The sequence below is a fragment of the Rhinatrema bivittatum genome, chromosome 2, assembly GCF_901001135.1.
Source record: "Rhinatrema bivittatum chromosome 2, aRhiBiv1.1, whole genome shotgun sequence".
NCBI classification, from domain to species: domain Eukaryota; kingdom Metazoa; phylum Chordata; class Amphibia; order Gymnophiona; family Rhinatrematidae; genus Rhinatrema; species Rhinatrema bivittatum.
In genome coordinates this window covers 361,133,604-361,156,856 of record NC_042616.1, presented here as the reverse complement: position 1 = coordinate 361,156,856, position 23,253 = coordinate 361,133,604, and positions in this window count along the sequence as shown.

Below are 23,253 nucleotides of genomic sequence, written 5' to 3'. Positions count from 1 at the left end.
ATAGATAAAAGAGACACATTGATGCCTGAGTTTCATAATTATTTCCAATGTCCCACTGAGTTACTGGCAGCATTGAAAGTAACATTAACAGGTTCATTCATGCCATCACGGCAAAACAATGCCACTGCATAATTTAATATATGATCATATAAACTTTTTATTTAAATAATCAAGTGTTAAACATTAAATATCTCTTTTGAATAACATCACCTTAAAGAAAATGTGTTGACTCTGGGAGCCGTGACGCCTCTCGGGCTCCCTTCAGCATCCTGCCCCTTTTCCATTCCCAAAATTATTGCACGTTACACATTAATCTTGGTATTAATTGGCCGCAGCTTTTATTAGCATAAAAGTTAATATGAACTCAACATTAAAACAGTCACCCACCCGGGCCAATCTGACAGTCTCACCGCTACGGGAACCACGCCCCCCTTTTGTAGCCTACCACAATTCTAGCAAGGCAACATCACTTCCGATCCCTGCCGCGTTTACGAGCAAGGGGGCCCTGCCTCCGGGCGTGGTCCCCACCCCTTTTACAACCTGCCTTTAGTCAGCCCCACGGCTGACCTAGGTCTAATAATTCTCTGTTGGCCCGGGTACCTGCCACCAGCACACCAGGTAGTGTTTACACTTGCCTGGTGCCCCCCCCAAACCAAACCTTAGCTGCGGCAATTTTTTACCCATGTGTAGTTCCTTTCGAGTGCCTCTTGTATTTCCTTATTGAAAAGGTCGTACCCGATATCAGATAGGTGTACCCTGTCCTGCCAGTAAAAACCTTGGCACTGTTCATCAGCCCATGCGTGCCATATCTGACAGCCCCCCATGTGCACCAACCATCCTCCGACCTGTCTATTTAACTTCTTCCGGACTCTCCCGCATAACTTTTGTTTTGCAAATTTAATGCATGATATTATGTCAGACCAGCAAATAAGCACTCCCGGGAACCCTGATTGTATTTCCCGTAGGTCCATCTTCATCTGCTGTAACAGTTGTCTACATGACATTGCCCCTAAATCGTTCCTGCCCAGGTGTATTATTATGATGTCTGGTCTGGCCAACGAATCCCTCTTCATCCGTAGAATGGGAAGTAACTGCTCCCAGCGCATTCCACGCTTTCTCATCCAAGTGATGCGCAACCCCCGATGTGCCAAGCCCAGATGTGTGCCGTATCTGCGCTGCTGTGCCCTCTGTTCTGCCCAATGCACGAATGAGTGCCCCACGATCCACACCTGCAGCAACCTAGAACATGATTCTGTAATAAAATAAGCTAATTAATCGACCTGTTGTAATGTGCCGGCTCGATCCAGCCTGATGTAGGAATTTACCACAGCAGAGCGCCATCGCCTATCTGTTGTATGGCCTCCGTTGTGAACCCTGCCTGCGCCGTGCTAGTGGCCGCTCCTATTCTGAAAGAGTGTGTCCCAAAGTTATCTGCATTCTCTCCTATCTCATTTAAGGTTCGCTTGAGTACCGCTGTTAAGGGGGCCCTATCCGCATGTATAAGTAAATGATCCCCTTTTGTAAGTCGCACGACTTGATATTTCTCTAAATTGGCCAATGGGCAAGTGACCTGACTGTGCAATCGTTTTAATGTCAAGGTAGCCCCCCGCCCCAATTGATCTGTTTTGCAACTTGGTATAAACACCTTCATCATGTCGCCCTGTTTCGTGACATTCTACATCAGCATTCCCGTGTGCCCGACATCCTTCTTAGATGTCGCCACCAGTTTGTCAATGCGTAGCGCGCCAAAGAAGGATAGTGTAAAAGCTAACCTAAATAACTGTGTCTCGAATGTTGAATGGCATACATTGCCCAACCTACGCCATATTAAAATTAATAAATCGTGTGATATGGGATGCTGCCCATCCTTCTGGGCCCCTAGTCTCCTTCCCCAACCGTTCAACATTTTTCGAGTCAGAAATCCTTTGGTAGGGTCCCCCCAACCTTGGGCTCCCATGAAAAATGCCAGCCCAGCTAGCTGCTTCGCTACCATGCCCCTGAACAGTCCCGCATCCTTGGCCCACGATATGTATGCCACAATCTGTTCCTCTGCCACCGGTCCTTTTTTCCAACCATATTGTCTCAGGAAGGAGCACACTCTCCCGTATCCCCTACAATAAGCATCCCACATTGTGGGAGCCACAGATCGTCACAACAGTTCTTACGTGGTTGGTGACCAATTGCCCATACATGCTCCCATACTGGAGTTGCCAGTTCGTCAGCGTCAGGTACCTGTTTACGGAACAAATACCATTTAGCATGAGATAATGAATCTGCCACACCATTATACACCCCAGGAACATGTCGTGCCTTTACAGTGGTATTAATGCACAAACTACTTAGGACTACTTGTTGAAACAGGTCCACCACGCGTGGACATTTGGCTGACTGTCTGTTGATGACTGAAACCACTGCTTGGTTGTCACACCAGAATATGATGTGTTTGTTCTGCAAGTGCTCCCCTCAGATTATCAATGCCACCCATATGGGGAAAAGCTCCATGAATGTTATATTTGCTGTTATTCCTTCATCCACCCATGCAGCCATCCATTGCGCAGTGGCCCACACTCCCTGACAGTACACACCAAATCCCCATCCCCCAGAATCATCCGAATGAATGTCCAAATCATGGCTTGAGATCGGGGGCTCATGCCAGACCAATATGCCATTGTAACTGCTCAGGAATAATGCCCATATCGCCATGTTATCATGTATAGGTTGTGATATCCTGATGAAATAGTGCGGATGTCGGACTCCTGCTGTTGCCGCTGCTAGTCTGTGCAAGAAGGCTCTGCCCATAGGGATTACTCGGCATGCAATTAAATGCTCCCAACATTGTCTACACCTCCCGGAGTGTCATCTTCATCGTCTTGGATACCCTGTCCAATAGGCCACGCAATTTTTGGAGTTTGTCCATTGGGAGTATGGATATCATCCTTTTAGAATCCAACTTAATGCTGAGGAAGCACATTATGGTGGTTGGCCCCTCAGTCTTCTCTTATGCAAGCAGAACTCCAAAATCATAATCCATCTCCTGAAAGGACCGCAAGAGGCAAGCCGCCGTCTCTGTTCCAGCCGGACTGATGAACAGGAAGTCGTCTAAGTAGTGTATTTTATTGTCTGACTGGACCCTTTTTGCCGTCACCCAGTGCAAAAATGAACTTAACGCCTCAAAATAAGCGCAGGACATGGAGCATCCCATGAGCATGCACTTGTCGAAGTAAAACATCCCACGAAACTTGAAGCCCAGCAATGGAAAACTAGATGAGTGTACTGGCAGCAGCCTAAATGCCGAATTGATCTCAGTTTTTGCCATGACTGAAGACTCTCCACACCTCCGAAGAAGAGTGATTGCACTGTCAAATGAAGCATACTGTACGGTACATTCTTCCTGTGGCAGGTGGTTGTTGACCGAGAGCCCCGGTGGGAACGATAGGTTTTGTATTAGTCTGTATTTGCCTGGCTCCTTCTTTGGTTCCACCGCCAGGGGCGATAATGCCATATTTTTGAATGGGGGTGCCGCAAACGGGCCTGCCATTCTACCCAACAACAGTTCAATGTTTAACTTGGCTTGGACTATTTCTGAATGTCTCGTTGTGGACGCTGCATTATTGGCTGTAAACTCCCTGATCTTTCCTTGGTAAGGAATTCGGAATTCTTCGCTAAAACCACTGGCAATCCTACCTGCGTCCTCTTTCTTTGGGTATTTGGCAAGCCATTCTAACATTCTGTCCAGTAGAATCAGCGAGGCTGCTTTTGTCATTGCCTCGTTTCATTTCCTCGGGGAAGAACTCCCCGTGGCAGTCTTCTTTGAACATTTATTTGCTGGATGAGGTGCTGAGCAAATCAAGCAAACATGCTTAAACTTGCAATCTATGAACGTGCAAGATAATTGGTTGAATCTCCAGCAGGCATTATTTTGACATCATGCTCCCGTGCATGATGTCCTTGTTGCTGCTCTTCTGTGGCCCCCTGCGTCGGCAGCCCTGTTCGTCATTTGTTTTAACCATAAGTCAACATCATGTGTCCCCCATGACATCGTCCCGGTCTCCTCCATCTTGACCCGGAAGCACTCATCATAATTTAGCTACGCCCAGCCTTCATATGCTCTTTGTGCCTCCAAAATTGTGTCTGCGTACCCGAGCATCAGTCCGCATTGCAATGGATCATATTTTGTTATGACACTCATCAGTCTGAGATATGCTGTGGTCCAGATCCATATTTGCGCGGTATTGTCTTGCTGTCCACCGGCAATGCATCTCTGCCTTTTTTCTTTTTCCTGTCTCTTGAACTTCTCCTTCCCTCCATAAGTCAGAAGATGTTGATGTATTTCTTCTTTTTAATCCTTTTTCGCAGCTTCCTCGGCACACTTACCCATAGAGGGGCTACATTGTTCGCCGGTGTCGAGGTTGCTGCCGCCTCTCCATGTGCCGACTGTGCCTGGGGTAAGCAGTCCTTGTCTGCACTACTGGAGTCTGAAGATGAGCTACTGTCACTGGAACTTGAACTATACCTTCTCCTCCGCTTTCCGCCTTTCTTATTTGACGCATGCTCTGCCGCCGTATCGGCGAGGGGCTGTGGAATTGAAACATTAGGCTTGGATAACTCACCCAGCTGTTGTTGCTCGAGCCCAGCTTCTGCTGCGAATGCGTCCACTGCACAGACCTCCGATAGTATCATGCCCTCTCCGTCGCTATTGGTCGTTGTGCCGGTTGTCTCGCTGCGTTGTGTCTCTCCTTTGGACTGACTATTGGCCGCAGTGTTAGTACTATTTCTTCTTCTTGGCATGTGTCCGGACTGCCCGCTGTGCCCTGCTGCCGGTGAATTCTCATCATCTCCCCCTTGGACCTCTTGGTTATTCCGCATGCCCTGCTGTCCCGGCCAATATCCCCATGGATATACTGGGTATGGCATCCCTCCAGCGTAGGCCTTTTGTAACCATTGCGGGAATGTGTTAGGTCCTGGGCTGCTGCTACTGCCGTTGGAGCTGGCTGGTGGCATCCAAGGTCCGCAGGCCCAAGGTGGAGGGAACCCTAGTAAATAAGGGAAACCCATAGTCTGTGTCTGATTCCCCCATGCCTGGGTTTGTACCTGCAGAGTTATTCTTGTGGTTAATTCCGTCGTACGCCACCCCCTGTTTCATTGTGGGACCCATGTCCTCATTGCGCCACGATCCACGTTCCGCCCCACTTTCCACTTGTTCGTACGCTCGGTACCACATTGCGGAGGGTCCCTTCCACGACCTCTCCCCTTGACCGTCCTCATTCCCCTTTGGTTCTCCGTGCCCTGAGTAGAGGCGACTCTCTGCCCCACGTAGCAGGTTCTTGGTCCCCTACTCATTGGATACTCACTGTTCTGTTGATCTTGGTCTCTTGCACTTGATGCCTTTTTCCTTTGCTCCCGGATGGGGGTGACTGCCTGTCATGGAAGATACCCTACTCCCAGGTGTCTTCCTTTTCTTTCTTGGTGCTGCTGTTCTTTTTAAAGATTCACCAAAAATTATTTTTTTTTTAAATTTTTTGCTGTGTGAACTCTATTTTGAGTCCCACGTAGCTGTCGTCCTTATTGCAGTCCTTTTGTCTGTTCCCGGGTCATGTGCTGCGGTCCTCTGGGGTTCTTTTTTTTTTTTTTAATTATTTTATTTTTGTAGTCCTGAAGAAATCGCCGACTCCGTGAGCGATTTCGCCACGTGGGCGGCGATGCGGGTCGTGCCGCAGCCATGCCTGTGATGCTGGTCCCCGGGGAGAGGGAAAGAGGCCGGCTGCGGCGTGGCTCGTGCCTTAAGTACCCAGGCTGACATCATCAGGGCCGGCCGCGGCCGACCCGATGACGCCAGTCCGCAGGAACACCCCGCTCCCCCCCGTGCGTGGCAATGACGTTGGCCCATACCACCCTCGGAGCACAGGAGCGCCCCGAGGCCATTGGCCAGCGCTGTTGCACTAGGGGGATCCTGCGCGTCTTCAGCCCACGGCCCCAGGTAAGCCGTGGGCCTTTCGCAAGCGCCACGGGCCAACCAATTATGAGAAATGAAAAGGACATATATGGTGGGTTCAACAATAATTTTAATAAAACCTCTCTTTGAATAGCAATAAAATAATAATACATCACATTCTCTGACCCATGGTTCAAGGGGGAAGGTATTATTAAAATCTTTAGCCACTCCCTGTCCTTAGATCGAGTTACTACCCACCAAATAGGTAAATCTGACTGCCTAGTTTTGAAATTCCAAGGCAATGAAGGACCTAAAGTTGTTCTGATTCACCTCCTTCCTTTTTCCTTTTTAAACTCTCTGAATGTCTATGTGACATAGCCACCATATTCTGCAAATTCATAGTACTAGGAGACTTCATCTACCATGTGGAGTTACCTCCCAGAGGCAATGCAGTTACCGTAGGGTGCAACATGGATGATCTTGGCCTCATTCAGTTAATCAAAGTTCCCACTCAGCATAATGGCCACTCACTTGACCTAAATTTTTATTCACAAATATTTATTTAGACCACCTAACACAATAACAGTGGGCTCATTTTACCCACATCTGAGCATCTACAGCAAATATTGTGAGTTCTGATTCAGATGAATCATGAGAGGGCTTCTCAAACTCAGAGGATATAGAACGTATAGTAACTCAGGAGGGTTTGGGGAGTCTAGTTACCAGCATGCCAAGCATTAGAAAGCAGCTATAGGAGGCAAAACGTGATACAGCTGGGGTAAAGAGCACCCCCCAGGAAGATATTAGACAGTGTGAGAAATGCCCCTGGCCTTTTGCCTCCTGGTCCACCTTCAACTCCAGCTCCAGTAACAGCACCCAACCATCCAGATAGAAGATCCTGCAAGACATCAGATGTGTGGAGGTACTTTAGAGCAGTGGTTCTCAACCTTTTTTTGGCCGGAACCCACCTGACAGATGGTTCTCACATGCATGACACACTGAACATGTGACCATCACGGGGCTAAATGTAAACTACACTCTGCATCCACAGGAATCCTCTCAACCCCCAGCAATGAGTACAGAGCAGATCTAGGGCATTGCCCTGTACAACTCACCATACAAAAAAGATATTCTGGTTCTGATGACATCCCAGTAAAAGCAAAACAAACTCCTTTTACTACCAGGCAAAATAGCCTTCCTTATGAAAAGACAGTAATTTACCACTAATGCATATCCTGTTGAGAAAACACAACAAATAAGATTGATACAAATGCCTACATGCTAGTTAAATACCTCACTTCGGTCACACACCCTTCACCAAGTACAAAAAAACCCACAAATTATAAATATGGAGACAGAAACTGGAATGGAAAACCAAAAAAGCCACTCCGCATGCAGTGCGAACCTGGAAAAATGGAAAGAGAAATATAACACCTAACAGACTCTCAGGATTTGCAATAATGCACACAAACTAACCCGCACAAAGTTACACCTGTATTATGGAACACACTCAACAGTAACAACCCTGTCTAAGAAATACAACTATTAAACCAGGCCCTAAACACTAATACATTTCCTATTGGGAAAACAGAATAAGCTAAGCTGTTATAGAGCCCCACACAGAAATAATTGTAAAGCTATACTAAAAATGTTACAAAACAGCTGCTGAACAGAACAATATCCAATTAAAAACTCAAAAAAATTATTAAAACATGTCCAAATATCAATAAAATATTTCAAAACAGCAGACATCACATAACACCCAATAATTAAAATGGCAGTCAATCAAGAAAAATAACCTTAAAAAGCCACCTTTACTTACCCTCTCCAGAAACTCTCCTACTCCTTTCCCTTCCAGGCTAATAGCACTCACTAGAAGCAGCAAGGGCTGCTGAAGCTCTGTCCTCACAGTCCTCTTCCTCAGCGCCCACAACCAGTCACCCCCTTCCACCCCCAATTAGACCCCACGACCAGTCTTGGTCTCTCTCACACCAGTCATCTTCCTGACCAGTCTCTCTCTCAGTCACACTCATGGTCTCTTATATACAAGCTCTCAATCACACACACAAATGCTCTCGCACCCATTCACACCAGCACTCAGCCAGGCACTCATTCACACACAGATGCACCAGCTCTTAGCCGGGCACTCATTCACACACAAATGCTCTGGCAACAATTCACACCAGCTCTTACCCAGGCTTCCATTCACACACACAGACACAAGCTCTCACCCATGCATCCATTCACACCCACAAGCTCTCACCCAGGCACCCATTCACACCCACACACACAAGCTCTCACCCTGGCACCCATTCACACCCACAGACACAAGCTCTCACCCTGGCACCCATTCACAACCACAGACACAAACTCTCACCCAGGCTTCCATTCACGCCCACAAGCTCTCACCCAAGCACCCATTCACACCAACTCTCACCCATGCATCCATTCACACCCACATACACAAGCTCTCACCCAGGCTTCCATTCACACCCCACACACACACACACACACACACACACAAGCTCTCACCCAGGCTTCCATTCACTCCCACACTCAAGCTCTTACCCAAGCACCCATTCACACCAGCTCTCACCCAGACTTCCATTCACACACACACACACACACACACACACACAAGCTCTCACCAAAGCACCCATTCACACACACACACACACACACAAGCTCTCACCCAGGCTTCCATTCACACCCACACTCAAGCTCTCACCCAAGCACCCATTAACACCAGCTCTCACCCAGGCTTCCATTCATACACACACACACACACACACACACACACACACACACACATACAAGCTCTCACCCAAGCATCCATTCACACCAACTCTCATTCTGGCACCCATTCACACCCACCCACACAAGCTCTCACCCAGGCATCCATTCACATCCACACACACAAGCTCTCACCCAGGCATCCATTCACACCCACACACACAAGCTCTCACTCTGGCACCCATTCACCCCCACGAGCTCTAAGCCAGGCATCCATTCACACCCACCCACACAAGCTCTCACCGAGGCATCCATTCACACCCACACACACCAGCTCTCTCCCAAGCACCCATTCACACCCACACACACCAGCTCTCACCCAAGCACCCATTCACACCCACACACACCAGCTCTCACCGAGGCATCCATTCACACCCACACACACCAGCTCTCTCCCAAGCACCCATTCACACCCACACACACCAGCTCTCACCCAAGCACCCATTCACACCAGCTCTCAGCCAGGCCCTCATTCACACACAGACCACAGCACCAGCTCTCAGCCAGGCACTCATTCACACACAGACCACAGCCCCAGCTCTCAGCCAGGCACTCTCACACACAGACGCACCAGCACTCAGCCAGGCACTCATTCACACACAGATGCTCCAGCTCTCACCAAAAACTTCTTCCTTCACTGCAGGGATGGGCTCCAGTTCCGCTGCGGCTCTACTCCGGCGGGCCTTCTTTTTTCGCCACCACGGGAATGGGCTCCCATGGTGGCCTCGGTCGGGGTCGGGTTTTCTCTTCGTTGCCATGGGCTGTGGTGGCCTTGCTTGGTCGGGGTCGGGTTTCCTCTTTGCCGCCATGGGAATGGGCTCCCATGGCGGCTTTGCTTCGTCGGGGGTCGGGTTTCCTTTTCACCGTGCAGTCTTACTTTGTTGGAGTTCAAAAACTTCTATTCCTCCCACCCCAGCCCCGGGCATTCTGATGCCTGCCTCCCCAGCCAATCAAAGGCTTCCTCCCTTCTTCCTACTCCCACTGGTAGGGAGGAAGCTTCCGATTGGCCTGCGTGGGGGCAGGCAGAATGAAGGAGGCTTCCCACTGGGCAAAGGGGGTAGGAAGAAAGGAGGCTTCCAATTGGCCCGCAGGGGCTGGAAAAAGGCAAAAGGAAAGTAGAACGGGGTAGTGGGACACCGGGAGACACGACACACCTGTTGGTGTTTGGCGACACACTAGTGTGTCGTGACATACTGGTTGAGAAGCACTGGACTAGATTAGTCAGGGATTCAGGTAGGGGATTTGTATGTCACACCTCTGTCCTCCTTCTGCTGATTTTACAGTGAAATATCACTAAAATATCAAAGGATTCAAACTCCTAAATTACAGAACTATGACTGGAAGAGAGATTTATGAGAGAAAATGTACTGGAACACAGTCCTAGGAAGCAAACAGATTCTCATCCTTACTAACAAGGGTTTTCAGACACTTGGGTATGAAGTTCCCAGACAATAGCAAGAATAGAAGGGTATGCACACATTCTCTCTCTGTGGTACTGCCTGTGTCTTGGCATTTTGGCTGACAGAAGGTGACCCATACAGGGTCAGACAACAGGTAAAGCAAAAGCCAGGCTGAGAGAAGGTGACATACCCAGGCTGGGTAACAGGGAATGACTGGCCATGAGCTTAGCGGAGCTAAAATCACTGAAAGCTGAGACTGCAGAGGGCTGGAACCATTGAATGCTAAAATAACCATGAGCATAGTAGTGCTATAAACCTAAGCCAGGGAAAACCCTCCTACCAAGGGAGGAGAACTGAAGGATAGCAGCAGATCTAGATGTGGAGCAGTCCCCCCTTTTGACAAGGGGGCCCCAGCGGTAGGCCAGGAGGATGAGTCTGGTCCCCTAGGAGAGCATAGACCCCAGCAGTAGACCAGGATGTGGAGTCAGGGCCCCCAGGAGAGCGTGGACTCCAGCGACAGACTGGGAGGTAGAATCGGGTCCCCCAGGAGGGCGGGGACCCCAGCATTCGCATGGACCTTTCAGCAGAGTGGATCTCTCAACAGAGTGGAAGGAGACAGTTAGATACAATGGACCACCCCCAGGCCAACACTTCCCACCAGTCCATTTGCATTTTTTCATATGGGTGAGACCTGGGGAAAAAAGGGGGAGGATAATAATATTGCTTGTGTAAGTGGGAACACAAGAGTTCCCTTCTATTCTATATGGTGGTATACTGTGTGTTGCGCACCCCGGCCGCATTGGTGCCACGACCAAGCCTGCTCACCTCGCGCTCCCTTCCACCAGCTCTGGCTAATCATCTCTGGCTGCCGCAGCCAGCTCCCACCATCCGCGGTGCTCCGAGGCGTCCCCAGGCCCGTTGGGGCCTTCCGACTCTCAGCGCTCCTCACGCAGGGATTCAGCATCCTCCTCAGTATCAGCCCTGCCCCTAGGCGTGCGTGCATGGACCACGCTCCCTTTTAAAGGGCCCAGAGTGAGAACCCAGTCCGCGATGCCTGGTGATGATGTCAAGTAGTTCCTGTATAAAAGGCGAGGCCCTGTCCCGAGAACCTCGCCTTGGCAATCGGGTCGACACTTCAGTGTAGCTAGTTTGCTGTTCCTTGTTTCTCTGCCTGATCCAGTCTCGTTCCAGTGCTCCTGTGGTCCTGTGTTCCCATGGTCCTCCTTGTATTCCAGTGTCTCTCCTGATTCCTGCCTTCTTCCTCCTCTTGTCATACCTCCTCAGACTGATTCATGGTACTGACCTCTGCCTGCCTAACTACATTTGACCGCTGCCTGGAACCGACCACTGCTTGCCTACTGACCATGTACGGACTGATCTCGGAACTGACCCTTGCTTTGGCAGACCATTCTCGGACTGATACCCTGGCTTTGACCCTTGCACTACACTCGTGTGCCTACCTCCTACTAGACCCATAGGCACTGCCTATCTCGCCCAGAAGACCTTCATCTCCCGTCTCCTTCCAGAGGACTCCAGTGATTCAGATCCAGGTCTATTGCATCCCTTCCTCAACAGCCATGCATCTTTGCTAGTGGTAGATACACCTCTCTGCTACCTCTCCAGGAGACCCTCTGAGGCAATGTGTCAGTTCAAGTGAACTTATCAGGTCTACTACAAGGAATATTATTCTGTGAATCTCCCTATTGGGATAACTATCTAATATTAAGATATTGATGATTTGACATGGTTTCTATGAAACCTAAACACATGTGAGTGTGTTATGTTTGTTTTTGTTTTTATTATGTATGTATATTTTGTATATCGCCTAGGCCTTTTAGTGACAGGCGATTAATAAATTTTATTAAATGAAATGAAATGAAAGTCCAGGAGGTCCAGGTACCCAAGGGCTCAACCTGTGGAAACCCCAGATTGCTATTGGTGAAGCTCCAGCTAGCCTCTGTCTCCTAGTGTGCTCTGCCTCCTGGTGGCAGGCACTCTCTGGGTCCGATCAGAGGTCCGTACCAATCCTGCACCAGGCCAAGGGTCCACCTCCAGTGTAACAGGTTGCCAATGCCATGGACTCAGCGGTGTCCCCCACCTTGCGGGCTATTCCTGGTCTGGTTCCACGTGTCTGGGAGCAAAAACAATTCATTGAAGCGTTGGCCACCTCAGTCGAAAGACTACGTACTCAACTCAAGGACTCTACTCTGGCCAACCCTGCGGCTCTGGTCATACCTCACCCGCAGTCTCGTCACACTCACGGGCATTGCTGGCCCTCACAGTTTCTCCCCGTTTCAATGGGGATCCTTGTCTCTGTCGAGGATTTATTAATCAATACTACATGCAGTTCTCACTGCAACTTACCCTCTTCCCAGATGAAGTGACAAAAATCACGTTCATTCTCTGTTGTCTGGAAGGCCCTGGCAAGGGCCTCCCCACTGTGGGAACATTCCGATTCCCTTCTACAACAACTTCCACAATTTATCTCAGAATTCCGATGCACGTTTGAGGACCCAGGCCAACAGGTGGTCGCCGGCCACCATCTTCTACACCTCTGCCGGGGATCACACACTCTCTCGGAATATACTGTGGAGTTCTGGACCCTGGCAACAGAGTTGGGATAGCAGGAGGACTTCCTGTGGGCACTCTGTCTAGAGGGGTTGTCTCTGATCCTGAAAGATGAATTGGATGCCCTAGAGATCCCTTGGAAGAATTGATATCTTTGGCTGGGCGCATAGACCACCAACTCCAGGAACGGTACCGGGAGGTAAAGGCTCTCCTACCTCCCGCCCTACGACCAGCCCAGTCTACGAGCCCCAAGTTAAAGGCACTACCAGCAGCTTCCCAATCTCCGGAGGAACCCATGCAAATAAACTGTGATCTCCTCACTCCCGAGAAACGCCTTTGAAGAAGAAAGTCTGGCTTATGCCTCTATTGTGGGGGTTCTGTCCATCTTCTTCAGACTTGCCTGGTACGTCTTGTCAACTCCAATGCCAAAGCCCGGTGGGGGTACCAAGCTTGGGCGCCACAGTCTCTGGCCCTCAATTGTTGCTACCCGTATCCCTCCTTAAGGAGGCACAGCCCTTCACCACCACTACCCTCGTGGACACCGGGGCAGGTGGGAACTTCATCCTTGAGGAGATAGTTACTCTCCTATGGCTACCTACCCAACAGTTGGAGATACCACTGCACATTGCCTCAATACACGGAGAAACTCTCACTGACCATATTACTCACCGTACTATGGCTATCTGATTGACCGTGGGGACACTCCATGAAGAAGACATCACCCTGTTGATCCTGAAATGGTCAGTACACCCCATAGTCCTTGGCCTTCCATGGCTCCAGTTCCACTCACCCCACTTTGACTGGCAGTCTCTTCAATTCACCCAGTGGGGTCCTCAATGTCAAGGTCAGTGTCTACAACAGGTGTCTCTGCCTGTACCTGTACTAACTTTGACAACCCTTCTGGGGTTACCTATTCCATACCTGTAATAGCAAGATGTATTCTCCAAACAGAAGGAAGATATCCTGCCTCCACTCAGGAAGGTTAACTGCCCTATAGAACTCTTACCTAGCTCTACTCCTCCTAAGGGCAGGACCTATATCCTCTCACTCCCGGAGACCCAGGCAATGTCTGCATACATTAAAGAGAACCTAGCAAAAGGTTTAATAAGAACATCTACTTCCCCGGCAAGTGCTGGTTTCTTTTTTTTTTAAAAGAAGGATGGGAGTCTGAGACCTTGTATTGACTACAGGGGTCTGAACGCCATTACCTGGAAGGACCAGTACCCTCTCCCGCTCATCAGTGAGCTTTTTCATGGGCTGCAAGTGTCTCAAATCTTCACTAATTTGGACCTGCGAGGAGCCTACAACTTAATCCGAATTCAGCCGGAGGACATCTGGAAGACTGTGTTTAACACATGAGATGGACACTATGAGTATGTCATTATGCCCTTTGAGCTATGCAGTGCCCCTGCCATCTTCCAGTGAAAGATGAACAAGATCCTCCAGGATGTTCTATACTCGTTCGTCGTAGTATACCTGGACGGCATCTTAATTTTCTCCAAAGATATGGATTCCAATCGTTCCCATGTCCAAACCATTCTCCAGCAACTCAGGGAACATCATTTCTATGCAAAGCTAGAGAAGTGCCTGTTTGGGCAATCCAGCCTTCCATTTCTGGGCTACATTATCTCGAACCAAGGGTTCACCATAGACTCCAATACACTTCAAGGTATCCGCAATTGGCCCCAGCCAGTATGCTTGTGAGAATTACAAAGATTCCTGGGGTTCACAAATTATTATCGTCACTTTATAGCAGACTAAACACTGGCCGCTCCACTCACCGCCATGACAAAGAAAGGAACCAATCTTTGGGTCTGGAACCCCAAAGCACTGTCTGCCTTCCAGGCTCTGAAAGAAGCCTTCCGCATTGGGTCTTGTCTCTGCCATCCGGACCGCAGGTGCCCCTTCGTGGTAGAGGTCAATGCATCCGCCATCGGAGCCGGGGTGGTCCTTAGCCAGTACTCTACCAAAGGAACTCTGGTACCATGTTCCTTTTATTCCCACAAGTTCTCACCCACTGAGAGGAATTATATGATTGGGGACTGCGAATTCCTGGCCGTGAAACTCGCCCTCCAAGAATGGCGCCCCTTGCCTGGAAGGGGCGCAACACCAGTTCACTATTTTTACTAACCATAAGAACCTAGAGCACTTGAATGAAGCTCAGCTACTCAATCCTAGACAAGCCTGCTGGGCCCTCTTCTTTGCATGCTTTAACTTCGAGCTCCGCTACTGCCCGGCGGCAAAGAATCTCCGTGCAGAGGTGCTCTCACAGTCTCTAGAGCCAGAGAACACTCCTGAGACCTCAGCACACATTATTGACCCTGCCTGTGTCTCTCTTGCAGTGAATACCACTGTACCAGCCGGTAAGACGGTCGTACCCCGTCGTCTCAGAGAACAAGTACTCCGTTGGGCCCACGACTCCAAGCTCGCTGGCCATCCTGTCCGAACTCATACTCTCGAAATGCTTCGACGACACTATTTGTGGCCCAGCATAGTCAAGGATTCCTGAGATTATGTGGACTCGTGTCCCATATGCACTCAACAAAAGCCACCTACTGGATGCCCTGGGGGCTCCTTCAGCCACTTTCTGCACCCACTGAACCTTGGACTAGCATATTTATGGACTTCATTGTAGAGTTAACCCATTCTAAGGGGTATACTGTGATCTGGGTCATAATAGACCATTTCTCAAAAATGGCCCACTTTGTCTCCTTACCGGGGCTACCTTCAGCCTTGTAATTGGCTCGCCTCTTCTTGATGCACGTCTTCCTCCTCCATAGACTTCCACAAGAGATCATTTCAGATCGTGGCCCTCAATTCACCGCATGATATTGGGGTCCCTCTGTAAAAATTTCAACGTATCCCTGAATTTAACCTCTGCATACCATCCACAGGCTAATAGCCAAGCCGAGAGGCATTCCTGCGATAATATGTTAATGACTAGCAGGACAACTGGGCTGACCTCCTCCCATGGGCTGAACTATCTCACACACCCACATCGCCTCTGCCACAGAGGTTTCACCTTTCTTGATAGTCTTTGGCCGTCAACCCCGACTACCTTTGCCGATTCCACTCAGCGTACCTTCACCAGCAGCCCCAGTCCATGCCTCAGACTATTCATCATCTCTGGGACCAGGATAAAGGGAGGTTCTGCCAAGCGATCCGACCGAGCCAACGCGTGATGGATGCCCATCGCCATGCTGCCCCAGTGTTCTTGACTGGGCAATGTGTCTGGCTCAGCACCAAATATATTTGCCTCCGCTTGCCTTCCCAATGGCTAGCCTCTAAATACATGGGACCATTCCCAGTTGTACGATGGGTAGGAGCCATCACATACCAACTGAAGTTACCAATGAGTCTTGGTATCCATAATACCTTCCACATCTTGATACTTAAGCCACTAGTGTTGTCCTGGCCTTCCCGAAGACCTCCTCCGCTAATGCAACACTCAGCGGAATCCGAGAATACCTACAAGTAAGAGAAGTCCTTGACGTCCGATGCCGAAGAGGTCATTGAGAGTATCTTCTCTTCTGGGAAGGCTTCGGACCAGAAGAGAATTCTTGTGAGCCCTCGCATCACATACTGGATAAAAATTTCCTCCATGAGTTCCATCAACACCATCCAGACAAGCCCAAGCCAGTAAGGGGGAGGCCTAGAAGGAGGGGTACTGTTGCTCGCCCTTGCCGCATTGGTGCTGCAACCGGGCCTGCTCACCTCATGCTCCCTTCCACCAGCTCCGGCTCCTCATCTCTGACTGCTGCGGCCAGGTCCTACCGTCCGCGGTGCTCCCAGGTGTCCCCAGGCCCGTTGAGGCCTTCCGACTCTCAGCGCTCCTCACGCAGGGGTTCAGCATCCTCTTCAGCATCGGCCCCACCCCTAGGCATGCGCGTGCAGACCGCGTTCCCTTTTAAAGGGCCCAGCATGGGAACCTGGTCCACGGCGCCTGGTGATGATGTCTCCCAGTTCCTGTATAAAAGGCGAGGCCCTGTCCCCAGAACCTCGCCTTGGCAATCGAGTCGACACGTCAGTGTAGCTAGTTTGCTATTCCTTGTTCCTTTGCCTGATGCAGTCTCGTTCCTGCGTTCCTCTGTTCCCATGTTCCTCCTTGTGTTCCAGTGTCTCTCCTGATTCCTGCCTACGTTCCTCCTCTTTTCATACCTCCTCGGACTGGTTCATGGTACTGACCTCTGACTGCCTGACTATGTTTGACCACTGCCTGGAACCGACCACTTGCCTGCCTACTGACTATATTTGACCGCTGCCTAGAACCAGCCACTGCCTGCCTACTGACCACGTTTTGACTGCTGCCTGGAACCAACCACTTCTTGCCTACTGACCACATATGGACTGATCTCGTAACTGACCCTTGCTTTGGCTGACCATTCTCGGACTGATACCCTGGCTTTGACCCTTGCGTTACACTCAGATACTCTATTTGCTCCTGTGACAGCCAGACCAGCCTGCTCGGATGCTACCAGTGACCTACCTCCTACTAGACTCATAGGCGCTGCCAATCTCTCCTGGAAGACCTTCATCTCCTGTCTCCTTCCGGATGTTTCCAGTGATCCAGATCCAGGTCTAGATGAAATTTAATGTGGACACGTGCAAGGTGATGCATATAGGGAAAAATAACCCATGCTATAGTTACACAATGTTGGGTTCCATATTAGGTGCTACAACCATGAGAGGTCTAGAACAGATAGATGTGAATTGTTTTTTTTACTCTTTCAGATAATAGAAAGACTAGGGGGCACTCCATGAAGTTAGCATGTGGCGCATTTAAAACTAATCGGAGAAAGTTTTTTTTTCACTCAATGCACAATTAAACTCTGGAATTTGTTGCCAGAGGATGAGGTTAGTGCAGTTAGTATAGCTGTGTTTAAAAAAGGATTGGATAAGTTCTTGAAGGAGAAGTCCATTACCTGCTATTAATTAAGTTGACTTAGATAATAACCACCACTATTACTAGCAACGGTAACATGGAATAGACTTAGTTTTTGGGTTCTTGCCAGGTTCTTATGACCTGGATTGGCTACTGTTGGAAACAGGATGCTGGGCTTGATGGACCCTTGGTCTGATCCAGTATGGCATGTTCTTATGCTGTGACAGCATAAATGCCAGTCTAGGAAGATGTAGCCAGTTAAGCTTAAAGTATTTTTTGGACTTGAGTTTAGTGGGGAGGTTTATGGCTCCCCCCCTCCCCACTGGGATTTCAGTGCAGGTGTAAAGCCTGATCCCACGACTTTTCCCCAAGAAAAGTCCCTAGGAAGCAAGAACAATCAAGGATGAAAGGAACAAACTAAAGGGAGGAAGAACAAGATCAGGAGATTGCCATCTAGAATTCCACACAAAGGATCAGGACAGGCTGGGTGTCCAGGATGAAGATGTCTAATGGTAGGGAATCTCTCAGTAAAGTTGTGGATGCATCCAATAGGATTCCCACACAGCTGCTGGGAGAGTTATGCACATTGAAATTCACCATGGGCTGTACTCAGATATTTATGAAAGGACATCTACTTACCCAGAACTATCTTATAGCACCATTCAGATGTATACTCATCAGTTTGGACAAATGGACTTTATTTAACTTTACCAATCAGTACATTTTAGGTTAACACCCAGTCCTTGTCCTGCCTCCTTATTGTAGCCTCTCACCTCTTGGGAAGCACTTTAAGCATACACTCTGATGACCTTTTCACATTATCTGGGTCATAAGTGAGAGCTTCCCCCCATAAAAAAAGTCCGTCCCCGTCCCCCCCCCAGGGATTAAGAATAAGCATGGGATGGAATGGTTAGTCGGAGCAGCCCCAGAAGAGATGAATGAATCATGTTCCTTTAGGAGTAGCAATCCTCCAAAAAGAGGTTACATTATGTTTTTGCAGCCTAGCTTAAGAGAGAGGAAAGGTGTGTGGACAATTTACTTTTTATATTTTGCAGAGAGATAACACCGAGAGTGAAGTAAGATGTGTGTTGGACAGTTTTTAAACATATTTCTCAGAGCAGGGACAGTGGGAGAGAGGGAAAACAGGTGTGAGACAGGTTTTAAGAATATTTTGCCGAGTAGGACATTTTTGTATTCTCTTTATAGTCTGGTGGGAGGGAGAAGCAAGAAGCCTGATCTATTTTTCCCCCAAATTACAGTCTGGAGGAAGGATGGCTGGTCAGAATAGGCTTGCTATTGTAGCTGCTACATTTGTCCTGCTAATTTAGGTAGCAGTAGCCATCAAACATTTTCTTCTTGCCCTAATCACATCCCCAGGCCTGCCCAAAATGTAAGTAAAATGTAGCATTATAAACTTAACTGGTTAGCCTGGTCAGCTTTCAAAGGATTTGATCTAGCTGGCCAGATCCTTATGAATGTGGACTTCTGAGAGGTCCATATCATATTCAGTCACTGTCTGAACAGCAAAGTTAGCCAGATAAACTTATCTAGCTAACTTTGGAGGTATATTCAATAATGCAGTCACACTATTGAATATAGCCTGCTAACTTTAGTACAGCTCTTTGGCCTGACCAGTCTTAGCCCGCTAAGTTATCCAGTTAACTCTTAACAATGGATTTTACCTGATAACTTAGCTCCTCCCAGTTATGCCCCTAATTTATCCAGCCACATTTTACCTGGATAAAAGGTTACCCAGCTAGAATTTAGCTGGCCAAATATTAATTTAGCCGGATAACTTCTGAGTTACCTGGCTAAATGCATCTGACCATGGACCTCTAAGTTAGTGTTTAACCCATATACTCAAATCAAAAACAAACAAAAAAACTTCTCCTCAGAAAACCAGCACCCTTCCTGGAGGCAATCCATTTTTACAATGTCTGTAACAAACCTGCCTGCAACTTCTACTGAACTTATCCAATTTTGGGAGTTACATAGAAAGGATTATTCATGCCAGGTAGTCTGCAAAGCTGTTGCAGTTTATTTACTGGGCAGGCTACAAGAAAAGAAGGCATACTTACTACTAATATTCAGAATATAACAAAAAGCAAATCAGCTCTTACTAATGACTGCAACAACAGTACACAGCAGCAGTTCAGAAGGGTTACAGTTTCAGGATATTGGAATTACAGAGTCAGGTCAACTGCATGAAAACTGAGTCACTACAACATCATGGTTTGGATAAATGCTTTGAGTTTCCTACGTGCCTTCAGCAACTGAAAACCCTTATCTGGCTCATTGTTTCTGGTTTGAAAGGCCCCAGTTAATTGATCTCCAGCTCTCTCTTGCTTTGTCAATACATTTCATTGAATCATTATTTGAAAGTTTCATACATTTCTAGTTATTAGCTAATCATACCACTTTTGCACACATCTCTATATTTGCTTTATTTCTACAGCTGATATTTTCAAGGTCCAATAAGGAATATGTTCTGGTGTGCTTAACAAAACATATTGCCAGGTGGATTAATTAAAAAAAATGCAATTATCAGTTTGTGTTTCCATTCCAATGATTTCATGCATGCTTAGGGATAAATATAATTTATTTGTTCATAAGGATACTTGTGCATGTAAACCTAGGTGAATAAATATAAACAGCTTACAATTTTCTCTTCTAGGTATAGCCCATGTTAACATGAGACCGCAATGTATTTAATGAAAATAGCTGGCTTGATTGACAGATGAAAACCACAAAGAAAAGGGCAGCCTCATATAGGTCATGACTGAAATTGGCTGCTGCTGTGATTTAGTAAGAGCTTTTCAGTTGGGAAGTGGATATTGTAACTCACAAAAGGTAACTTACAGCAACAAATTGAGCTGAATACAGGTCTAAACAAATTCATGGTTTATTGAGTTCCTTCTTGTCAGTGATATAGCCCAGAGTTAACTGTAGTGATCAGTTCAATAATCAGTCATGATGATGTACTACCAGTCCTTTGTCCATGTAAATTAAGAAAAGGTTTAAAAGAAGGGATAAGCAATTAATTCAATTAAAAATAAAATAAATATTCCCAGGATTGAAAGATATGAACCAGAAATGGTTTTATCTAAATTTCAGTAAAAGTATTGCTAATCAGCTACAACTTCGCACATAGATCCCTTTCCCGCTTAGTTAATCAAAAGGGTAATCTCATGCAACTCAGCAAGCTCCAATATATTTGCAGATACTTTGCGGTGAATTTTTAAAACATTAACAAGCATAAAATTGGCATATATGCTTCTAAGTAGCTTATAGTCACTTATAAAAATGAAACGTATGTGCATATTTTCAAGGGATGTGCAATCGTTTTTCCCGAATTAGGCAATATCATTGATATTGCCTAATTCAGAATGGTTCAGGAGAACTGAAAAATGATTGAATTTCGGAAAAAATTCATTTTTTAGTTAGTGCGCACTATCGGGAGTTAGCACGTATTAATGGGAGTTAGCGTACACTAACTCCCGATAGTGCTCACTAGGGATGTGAATCGTTTTTTGACGATTTAAAACAATCATCAGATATATTTTAAATCGTCAAAAATCGTTAGAGCCGCGATACAAAAACAACCCCGATTTATCGTCAAAAAATCGTAAATCGGGGGAGGGGGGGGGTGGGAAAACCGGCACACCGAAACAACCCTAAAACCCAGCCCGACCCTTTAAAACAAATCTCCCACCCTCCCGAACCCCCCCAAAATGTTTTAAATTACCTGGGGTCCAGTGGGGGGGGTCCTGGCGCGATCTCCCGCAATCTCCCCGCTCTCGGGCCACGGCTGCGTTAATAGAAATGGTGCCGGTGGCCCCTTTGCCCTTACCATATCACAGGGCAAAGGTAGCGCCGGCGCCATTTTGATTCCTGTCACCCGACGTCATGAGTGCAGGAGATCGCTCCCGGACCCCTGCTGGACCCCCAGGGACTTTTGGCCAGCTTGGGGGCGCCTCCTGACTCCCACAAGACTTGCCAAAAGTCCAGCGAGGGTCCAGGAGCGACCTCCTGCACTCGTGCTATATTGACAATATTCAAAATGGCGCCGGCGCTACCTTTGCCCTTACTATGTCATACGACCCGTATGACATAGTGAGGGCAAAGGTAGCGCCGGCGCCATTTTGAATATTGGCAATATTCAAATGGCGCCGGCACTACCCTTTGCCCTCACTATGTCATACGACCCATATGACCAGCTTGGGGGGGCCTCCAGACCCCCACAAGACTTGCCAAAAGTCCAGCGGGGGCCCGGGAGAGACCTCCTGCACTCGTGCCGTATTGCCAATATTCAAAATGGCGCCGGCGCTACTTTTGCCCTCACTATGTCATACTTTTGGCAAGTCTTGTGGGGGTCAGGAGGCCCCCCCCCAAGCTGGCCAAAAGTCCCTGGGGGTCCAGCGGGGGTCTGGGAGCGATCTCCTGCACTCGTGACGTCGGGTGACAGGAACCAAAATGGCGCCGGTGCTACCTTTGCCCTGTCATATGGTAAGTGCAAAGGGCCACCGGCGCCATTTCTATTAACACAGCTGTGGCCTGAGAGCAGGAGATCGCGGGAGATCGTGCAGGGATCCCCCCACTGGACCCCAGGTAATTTAAAACATTTTGGGGGGTTCAGGAGGGTGGGGGATTTGTTTTAAAGGGTCGGGGTGGGTTTTAGGGTTGTTTTGGTGTGCCGGTTTTCCCGCCCTCCCCCGATTTATGATTTTTTACGATTTAAAAAAAACAAAAAACATGACGATCAGATTTCCCTCCCCCCCAGCCAAAATCGATCGTTAAGACGATCGATCACACCATTCACATCCCTAGTGCTCACTAACCTGAAAATCGGGGCTCCCAAATAAAAAAAAGCTCGGACCGCAGGAAAAATGAAATTCCCGCGGGGGAAGCTCCAGAGAGAGAAACAAAGGACTACTTATTAGATTTCCTGGGTGTGGTATAATCAGTTGCATAAGTGATATCAAACCAAGCACTACTAAATTCTAGTTACAGATAGTATTATAGCACATGCCAGCAAAATATATAAAATTGGTATTTGAGACACTCTTAGAAAGTATAACAAAATTGGTCAATCTGACCTTGGATGATGGAAAAGTACCATAGGATTTAAAATGTGCATCTATAAAACCTCTTTTAAAATCTTATCAAGTTGATTTGACAATTCTGAATAATTATAGATCAATTTCTACCCTATCTTTTCTAGCAAAAATTATAGAAAAAATTGAATACATACATCTGATGGAAATGTTGAGGATAATAACATCCTTTATCCAAACCAGTTTGGATTCAGAAGGAATTATAATCCAGCATCACTTTTACTTTCTCTCTCTGATACAGTTTTGAGAAGATTTGTTGCAGGTTGCTCATATATGGTTGTACTATTGGACTTACCTGCAGCCTTTGACACTGTAGATCACACCATATTAATTAATAGACTGATAGAAATAGGAATTATTGATAAAGTACTAAAATGGTTCATCCCTCTTTTAAAAGACCATTCCTTTATAGTTAAAATAGATGATACTTTATCTGACCAAAAAATGACTGGTATTCTGCAGGGTTCATCCCTGTCAGCCATTTTGTTCAGTCTGTACTTATTAACATTGTGTAAATTATTGTCTTGTCTGGGTCTAAAGTTCTATTTATATGCTGATGATGTA